At 43.5% G+C, this 9,705-nt stretch overlaps 1 long non-coding RNA gene across 1 annotated transcript; it reads left to right on the forward strand.

Annotated features, from left to right (window-relative positions):
* The first annotated feature begins 2,257 nt into the window (after positions 1 to 2,257).
* LOC102249095 lies at positions 2,258 to 6,808 on the forward strand. Its single transcript, XR_001359451.1, has 2 exons — positions 2,258 to 2,543; positions 5,305 to 6,808. It is a non-coding gene; the product is annotated as an uncharacterized LOC102249095 (long non-coding RNA).
* The last annotated feature ends 2,897 nt before the right edge of the window (positions 6,809 to 9,705 follow it).

Consider the following 9,705-nt stretch of genomic DNA (forward strand, 5'->3'; position numbering starts at 1 on the left):
CCCGTCTGTCCAATTGGAGGGCCCTGGTTTGCCCAGGGACCCCACTTCTCTCACAGAGCTGAGAAGGGTTGTTGACTTTTCAGTTTGTTCTGTGTGAAAGTGGTGACTTTCATGCTCCCTCCAAGTGCTCAGCGCTTGGATTGCTGTACCTTTGTAGTAAGTGGTGAAATCAGGAAATGTGAGTCTTCCAACTTTGTTTTTTCTGTTTTAAGACTGTTTTGGCTTTTCAAATCCATGGGAATATTTGAATTAGCTTTTCCATGTCCAGGGTGGGGCGGGGGAAAGGCCATTGGGCTGTTGATAAGTATTGCGTTGGATCTGTGTAGATCGATTTGGGAAGTATTAACACGATTGAGTCCTCCAATTCATGAACATTGTTGTCTTTTCATTAATTTAGGTCTCTAATTTTTCAGCAATGATTTATAGGTTTCAGTGTACAAGTCATGCATCCTTTTGGTTAAGTTTATTCCTAATTATTTTATTTTTTTGATAGCTGTATACATAGAATTATTTTCTTACTCCATTTTTTTAAATATATATATTTTATTGATTTTTTTACAGAGAGGAAGGGAGACGGAGAGGGATAGAGAGTTAGAAACATTGATCAGCTGTCCCCTGCACACTCCTACTGGGGATGTGCCCGCAACCTAGGTACATGCCCTTGACTGGAATCAAACCTGGGACCTTTCAGTCCGCAGGCCGACGCTCTATCCACTGAGCCAAACTGGTTAGGGCTTAATCCCATTTTTTGGATTGTTTATTGCTAGTGTATAGAAATAACACTGATTTATGTTTGTCTTGTATCCTGCAACATTGCTGCATTCCTTCATTAGCCCTAATACTGTGTGTGTGTTTATTTAGGATTTTTTATATATAAGGTCATGTGACGTGTGAATGGAGATAGATTTACTTCACTTTTTCAATGTGTATGCCTTTAACTTCTTTTTCTTGCCTACTTTCTCTGGCTGTCCATTACAATGTTGAATAGAAGCAGCAGAAGCAGATATGGGTGTCTTGTTCCTGGTATAAGGAAGAAAGGTTTCAATTTTTCCTATTGAGTATGATGTTAGTTGTGGGCTTTTCATAAGTTCATTTTGTCATGTGGAGGAAGTTCCCTTCTGTTTCTCATTGTTCAGTGTTTTGTCGTGAAAGGTGAGAGACATTGTGTCACCCAGGAAATGCCAAGGGATTTAGGGACTTTGCGTCAGGAATTGGGATCAAAGACCACACATTGGACAGAAGATGCTCCTACTATTCTTATGAGATTGCAAGGCTTGTAGGAGCTGCCAGGAACCAGGGGCAGATATGCATATACTAGAGGCCCAGTGCACGAAATTCGTGCATGGGGGGCGGGGGGGGGGGGCCCTCAGCCCAGCCTGTGCCCTCTCGCCTCAGACATCCTTAGTGCTGCCGCCATTGCGCTTGCCAGCTGTGAGCCTTGCTTCTGGCTGAGCGCACTGCATTGAGCGTCTGCCCCCTGGTGGTCAGTGCACGTCATAGCGACCCATGGTTCCACTGTTTGGTCGATTTGCATATTAGCCTTTTATTATGTAGGATATCCGTGGTTATATGTTTATTAATAGTGTGTGTGTGTGTGTGTGTGTGTGTGTGTGTGTGTGTGTATTTCTGTTATCCCACAGTGGTGTTTCTTTTTATTTTTTTCTTTCAACTTGTTAGTGTCTGGCCCTCTTCCCCCTCCTGTCCCAACTTTTAGACTAATTTTCAGTTCTGTTTTATCATCAGTAATCATTTTGTATCCAAGTCTTATTATTTTCTTCCTTTGAAATGTTTGTTACATGTATACTTTAAAAAAAAATACATTCCCCCCCTGCCAGCATAGTAGAGCAGGCCAATAGCCCCTCATCCTGGGATTATGTAATGATTTCCTAAACCAGTTCCTTTCTTCTAGACTAATTCATTTTGTAACTATTCTGACACTGACATTTTAGGAAATTATTTTTGCCCTTCACATTCAGCATTATTAAACATTTGCTATATTCATGGAATATAGCAGAGGACGAGGAGAATAGATGTGATTTTTTGTTGTTAATCCTCACCCGAGGATATTTTTCCATTGATTTTTATAGAGAGTGGAAAGGAGAGGAGAGACAGAGAGAGAGAAACATCCATGTGAGAGAGACACATCAAGTGGTTGCCTCCTGCACGGGCCCCTACCAGGGCTGGAGCCTGCAACCGAAGTATGTGCCCTTGACTGGAATTGAACCTGGGACCCTTCAGTCCCCAGGCCAATGTGCTATCCACTGAGCCAAACTGGCTAGGACTAGATGTGATTCTTATCTCAATTCATATGAGGAGATAGAATTTAAATATAAATGTGATTTCTTCCTTCAAGTTACTTATTGTTTAGTTGCAGAGACCACAGAAGCACTTGAGAAGTCTAATAAATAGTAAAATGTAATATATATTTTCTCTTTTTCCCCTCCAGGTTCCTGTTGCATGTAAATCTTGTCCCTGTGGTTATGTATTTATTAATAGGAATCTCCTAAAAGTAAAACAGTCAGATAAGTCATCACCTTTTACAGGTAATTGCAAGTTTACCATCTTTTCAGCTTTTATGGCTTTTGTTATATAGATTAAAAATTAATTTTTGTTAGTTAATTTTTTTTTCTGCTGCTGAAGTTATAATATTAAAAGTCTATTGATCCCTGGCTGGTGTAGCTCAATTGAGCATCGTCCCATGTACTTTGTGGTCACCGGTTCTATTCCCAGTCAGGGCAGCCAATCGATGTTTCTCTCTCCCGCTCCCCTCCCCCCTTTTTAAATTGTTGACACTATTACATATGAAACAATTCTTTTTTTCTTTTTTTTTTTTAATATTCTTTATTGATTTTTAGAAAAAGAGGAAGGGAGACGGAAAGAGAGAGAGAGAGAAACATCGATTGGTTGCTTCCTGTACACTCTCCACTGGGGATGGAGCCTGCAGCCAGGGCATGTGCCCTGGCCAGGAATTGAACTGACATGACAGCCTTTCGGTACATGGCAGGATGCACAACCAACTGAGCCCCACCGGTCTGGGCTGGAACAATTCTTTACAGTAGAATTTCAGTTAATAACTGGAAGGATTGCGGGTAATAGAAAACCAGCACTAGCTAAACAGTAATCATGGTTGCAGTCAAGATCGACCAGTGGATGGTAAAGTTGGTGAGTGAAAATTTGAGGAGAAATAAAATTTTTTTATAAAATCAAAGTATTCCCCCAAGATCTCCATTAACCCCAAAGGGAAAGATAAGAACTTTGCAGGGGTGAAACCTGCCAAAATTTACCTTAATCAGGGATCATGGTGAACAGCACGATAATAAAACATTGACACCATGAAGCCTGTGATAGGGACTGAAAAGGCTATCGGCTTTGTGTACTCTTGCCAAAAATGCAGAACCTTAGTCCAATCATTAGAAAACATCAGCTAAAAAATAAGAAGAAGAAAAACGAAAGAAAGAAACATCAACCAAATTCAATGAGATACATTTGACAAAAGACAAAAGAACCAACCAGTCGGTATTCTGCAGAAGAGTCAGGGTCGTGAAAGATCAGGGAAGAGGAGGCACTGTGTTGGAGATGGGAGGAGACCAAGGAGTCAGGGCAAGTAACTAATGTGGGGTCTTGCTTTTACAATGACCTGTTTTTGCCTAATGGAATCTCTGTTTTCTCTTTGAATTTTTAAGGCATGTTTTAGAATGTCTTATTTTTTTTAAAATATATTTTTATTGATTTCAGAGAGGAGGGGAGGGAGAGAGAGAAACATCAATGATGCAAGAAAATCATTGACCGGCTGCACGCCCCACACTGGGGATGGAGCCCGCAACCCAGGCATGTGCCCTTGACAAGAATCGAACCCGGGATCCTTTAGACTGTAGGCTGACGCTCTGTTCACTGAGCCAAACCGGTTAGGGCAGAATGTCTTATTGTAACTTGCCTGAAAATGTCTGTGTTTTAGATTGTTCTATTATTTGTATGCAGTTCTGAGGTATGAATTCCTGTGTCCCCTCACCACAGTGGCTTTGAGGTTCCCTCCCCCCCTTATGCATTTGGGGAAATCTTTTGCTTTTGGATTTTAGCTCTGTATTAAAACAAGTTTTCTTTTTGATTGTATCTTAACCAGCATGTTTGTTTGAAGTAGAAGAGGCGGCTTCTTGCATTAATTAAATCTATATCGACAGGAAACCTTTCTCAATTTCTATGCCATTTAGGAACAGCAGGGTAAATGACTTTCAGTGTATTAGGAACTAAAATAAAGCTACTCACTTTCCTAATATCTTGTAGTTGCAAGATGTATTTTTTGTTCTTTGGTAACAGTATATTATGGTTGAGGTCACATTTTTTTCTGCTCTGGTAATGGAAGCTGATTGACTTATTTGAAATAGTGTAACTTAGAATTTAGGCGAGGGTACTTTCACCGTCCTGGAAGCAGAGGGGGAGAAAAAGGCAGAAAAGTTGCTGTGAAGGGATGTGTATGTATAAGGGGCTGGGATTAAAGCTGTTGAAAGAGAAATCTTCCTCCTTACTGCCCCACGATTTCCCCAAACACTGTCCCGAATGGAATTCTGCTGAATCTCTCTTCCTTTTTTTAAAAAAAAACCTTCGGTGAGTTTAGGAAAGGAGTGTTATGGTTGTGTTTTAAACAATGCACTGGGCAATGGACTATAGTGCCATTTAAAATACGTAAAAGACGCAACTACCGGGGTGGGGTGCAAACTTAGGCAAACGGTTCTTTCACGTCCCTAAAGTATATTATTTTTACTCGTCTACACCAAAATTAAGTATGAAGCCAAGAGCAGTGAATTAGAGAGGCTGAAAGAGGATAAAGAGGCCGTGAAGTAGCGGCCATTCAGATCATCTGCACAGGGAAGAGGAAGACCTGAAACACTGTCAGAGCATAAGGAACAGGCATTCATCAGCCCGTCCTGGGAGGGTGTTTTCCAAGCATCAGATTGATCTGCGACCCTAATTGGGCAGCACTGAAAAAAATGGAAGGCGTTGAGTTCCTGGATCTCAAAGCACAACTCATAGTTTAGTTCAAAATAATGTTTTCTATGGTAGATGCTTATAAAATTACTGGCAGTTGGGTTCCTATGGGAAAACCAAAAGACTGAAACATAACATCCACCTGATAGAAACTGATCCAAACTTCCCATCTGAATGGGATTGCTGCTGCTTTCTCGGCAACGTAACTGATGGCGAAGTAGGTGTCAGGCCTGTGCACTTGTGTTGTTTAGGGTTCACGATGATGGCGTGCTCTGCAGTCGTCTTTGATGGTTGAGCTTTCATTGTTTATTTTCTCCACAGAAGTGAGCCATACCATGTCTTTGAAAGATTTGCGAATACTTTTCTTATATGAGTTTAAACTCGGACACAGTGCAGCCACGGCCAGCAGAAACATCATCTCCGTCTTCGGAGAAGGCTCTGTGAACGAAAGGACCATCCGGTGGTGGTTTGAGAAGTTCCGTTCTGGGGATCTGAGTCTGAAAAATGAGCCTCGCGGGAGACCCAGGTCGGTCCTAAATGAAGACGAGCTGCGAGCCATGGTGGAAGCGAACCCCAAGAGCGCCATCCGGGGCCTCGCCGCAGACCTAGGCGTTTCTGCTACAACCATTTCTCGACACCTGGCTGCGATGGGAAAGGTGAAAAAGTTGGACAAGTGGGTGACAGCAGCTGATGGGTGATCATGAACAGGTGGTTGGAGAGACGCTCATCCCTTAAGATTTGGAAGAGCAGAGACCTTATGAGAGCGTCCTGAGTGTGACAGAAATGAAATCGAAAGGGATCTGGACAATGGCTGGATGTTGATGAAGTTCCCCAACGTGTTAAAAACCTTCCTTCTACCAAAAGAGGATCCGGTAACTGTGGGTGGTGTGCACACAGGGAGTTTCAACACTGCGTGTTCACCCGAACTGCTCTCCCTGCTTAAACGAGCTCGCATTGCCCCAGTCGCTCTACAGCACTCTGCGCTGGTCCGCAGACGTGGACCTGTCCTGCCCAGGACAACAGTGGACTGCAGACGTCACAGACCGCCATCGGGAGGTAACTGAATCGGGCAAAGGAATTTAGCGCATCCATCAGACTCACCTGGCCTTTTAAAACAGACTCCCACCTCCTTTATCATTTGTAACTAACACAGAACATTCTCCGGTTGAGAAGCAGGAATTGAAGGAAGTGAATGTCTTTTAACAAGACTGGATTTTATAAATGTAGTATATCATTTAATATTGGGGGAAGTTTATCACTTGGAGAAAGCAGCTCATACTATTAGTGCATATTTTGGTTGAATGAAGCTGTTGTTTTTCTCAAAAAACATAACATTTTCATTTTGACCTGCAAAAGGCAATTGCATGTGGCTCACCCTGATCATTTCCTAATCCCGGCAGAGCCCGGAGACGGAAAGGCACTCAGGAGCCAAAGCTACAGCTGCTCCTGAGGACTGCGGCTTCTTCCCGGGAGGGATGTGGCACAACCCAGGGAGTGAACATGCACGCGTGCGTGTGTGTGTGTGTGTGTGTGTGTGTGTGTGAAAGATGCTTAGGAGTTGGCCGAGCAGAAACCCAGGTGAAGAGTGCTTCAGCCTCCTTCCCTTCCTTTGACTGCAGCTGCTTTGCTCCTGGTGTGCTTTCTGTCTGGATGTTTGCTGTTCCTCTTCACCTTATTAACTCTACCCATCATGCACTTTTCCTCCAGGAAGTCTTCCCTGGTTGCCCCACCCCCGCCCCAGGTCAGGTCCCTTTGAGGCCTAAGAATCCCAGTATTGTTCCTGCATAATGTGATCACGGTCATAATATATTTATTTGTGTGATAATGTGTGTCTGTCTGTCTTTTCTGCTAGATTATAAGGTTCACAACAGCAGCGACTGAGTTTTTGCTTATATGATCATACCCCTGTCAAGGGCACAGGTCTAGTACAAGCATGTCAAACTCTCGGCCCGCTGGCTACATGCTGCCCACAATGAATATTTTTGCGGCCCAGCCAATATAACGGTCTGTAAGAAACGCTTTTTTTTTTTTTTTTAAATATATTTTATTGATTTTTTACAGAGAGGAAGGGAGAGAGATAGAGAGTTAGAAACATCGATGAGAGAGAAACATCGATCAGCTGCCTCCTGCACATCTCTCACTGGGGATGTGCCCGCAACCCAGGTACATGCCCTTGACCGGAATCGAACCTGGGACCTTTCAGTCCGCAGGCCGACGCTCTATCCACTGAGCCAAACCGGTTTTGGCTGTAAGAAACACTTTAATAAAAATTTTGTAAGTTAATTTTTACAATATCCTGTTATACATAATTAATAATGAGCTGCAACTTTCGATAATGACTGATTACTATAATCGTGTTGCATTCATTTCCCTTATGCGCCATTTCTCTCCACTAATACTAGCAGCGAATTTTTTTTTTTTAATTCTATTGATTTTTACAGAGAGGAAGGGAGAGGGATAGAGAGTTAGAAACATCGATGAGAGAGAAACATCAATCAGCTGCCTCCTGCACACCTCCTACTGGGGATGTGCCCGCAACCAAGGTACATGCCCTTGACCAGAATCGAACCTGGGACTTTTCAGTCCGCAGGCCGACGCTCTATCCACTGAGCCAAACCGGTTAGGGCAGCAGCGAATTTTTTAGCAGCCGATTGCCATGTCATTAGTCTTGGACTGACTTGTTTGGTGTGCGCAACGGGAAATATTTCACTTTTGGAGAACAAGAAAAATAGGTTTATTTGCATTTACGCTTATTAATTTGTGCAGTTATTCATTGTCTGGTAAGTTAATGTTCAAGAAAAGTATTAATTTTTATTAAAATGTTCTATTATATTACCGATGACTTATTTATTTCAGCCCTTTGTATTCAACATGTCTCTATTGAAATAAACCTATGTTTCTATGAAAATTGAGGCTTTTGTTTTTTTGCGGCCCACATAAACTTAAACCTTGTTTATTTGGCCCGTGTTAGCCTTTGAATTTGACATACTTGGTCTAGTACATAGTAGACACCTATTAATGTTTGTTCAACGAATAAATAAATGCGAGGGCCAGTTTCATCCACTTTGTAGAAAATTTGACAGCAAGTAATTAAAAACCAAATGAACAGTCGTTTAAATAAGTAGGTTTTGTTTTCTCTAACTGATGAAAATGTTCAAACATATAAAATACTTGAATTTTACAGTGATCCTGTGTAGCCTTTTATGAATAAAGCTGTTATGAATATTCTTGCAGAGTCTTTTTGTGGACATATGTTTACATTTCTCTTGGATAAACACCTAAAATTGGAGAACCTGAGTCATAGGCTATGTGTATATTTCATTTTCCCAAAATGATTACACCATTTTGTACTCCCTCTCACTAATATTTGATGTTATTAGTCTTTAAAAAAATTTTTTTAAATCCTCACCTCAGGATATTTATTTCCATTGATTTTTTTAAGAGAGAGTGTAAGGGAGGGGGAAAGAGAGAGAGACACATCCTGGGTGTGGGCTGTGTCTTATTTTGAGCTATTTTCCCCTAGGGATGCAGGCCATAATCGGGGTAGCTATGCAACAATGCTGTTGGGGGCCAGGCACTTTCTAGCTTTCTGCTCATCCTTAGTGGGTTGAGGATGATCCCATGCACGCCTCCTCGGGAGGCAGCCTCCGAGATGCTCTTAGTGATCCCTACACAGGTGTTCACCTTTGATCGGGCAGCCCCACCTCGCATCCTTAGGGACTCCGCTCTGGAGACAACTCTTCAGAAAGCCTGCGAGGACCACCGACTCCCTCAACAGCGGGTCGGGGCCTCCTCAGTAGCTGTGTGCAAATCCTTATCCCTTTTTTTGGGGGGGGGGGAGCCTAAATTTTTAGCTTGATCTAGTAGAAAATTAAAATAATACAATAGGACATGGAATGAAAAACAAGTCTTCCTCCTACCCTGCCGTGCTCTGTACCTTATTTTTCCAGTGCACTATTCATACAGCTCGAGCTCATCCTTCTGAGGGGCTGCACTGGCATTGTTTCATGCACGCCTTAATCTGCTCAGGCCATTTGGCGGTGCTCCCTGGGCTGTTTCTGGTTTTGCTCTGACGAGCGGTGCTGTCAACATTTTTGCGCAAGTGGGTTTGGGTGGGGAATGTCTTTCCTTCATTCAGATTCTTAGGGATGGGATTGCTAGATCAGAGGCTCAGTGGCTTTCGGCCGCTTTACTCTTCCCATCGACCACCCTCTCCTCTGGAGTCCAGTGTTAGGTCGGCTGCACTGGACGGGGTGATCGTGAGGGCAGCGCTTCCCAGGATTCCCATTTGCGTGGCGGATTGTCCTCAATAAATACTTGACGACGAATATTGTATCTCGCGGCGCCGACTCCACGGCCTGGCATACAGTAGACTCATCAGATGTCTCCAACTCCTCCATGATTAGACTTACTAACAGTTACTAAACTTAACGCCATAACGGGTGGCGACTGACCTCCCACCCGATCCTCACACTCCCTCTCTCCCTCCTTCCGGGGCGAGGCGTGGCCAGCACCGATTGGTATTCTGTGCACTCATTGGTCGATCCAGATGCCCGTCATTGTCAGATCCCGTCCGAGCCACGCCCCCACGCTGTTCCCCTAACCGAGAGAAGGCGTGGCCATAGTCTCGCGGGAGGGTCCGCCCGCCTACCTCTGGTGAGAAGCCCGACGCGCTTGAGGGCCGGCGTGAGTGGGTAGAAGCGCGGTCCCAAGTCCCACGGA

Source organism: Myotis brandtii, unplaced genomic scaffold, assembly GCF_000412655.1.
Source record: "Myotis brandtii unplaced genomic scaffold, ASM41265v1 scaffold633, whole genome shotgun sequence".
Taxonomy (NCBI): Eukaryota; Metazoa; Chordata; class Mammalia; order Chiroptera; family Vespertilionidae; genus Myotis; species Myotis brandtii.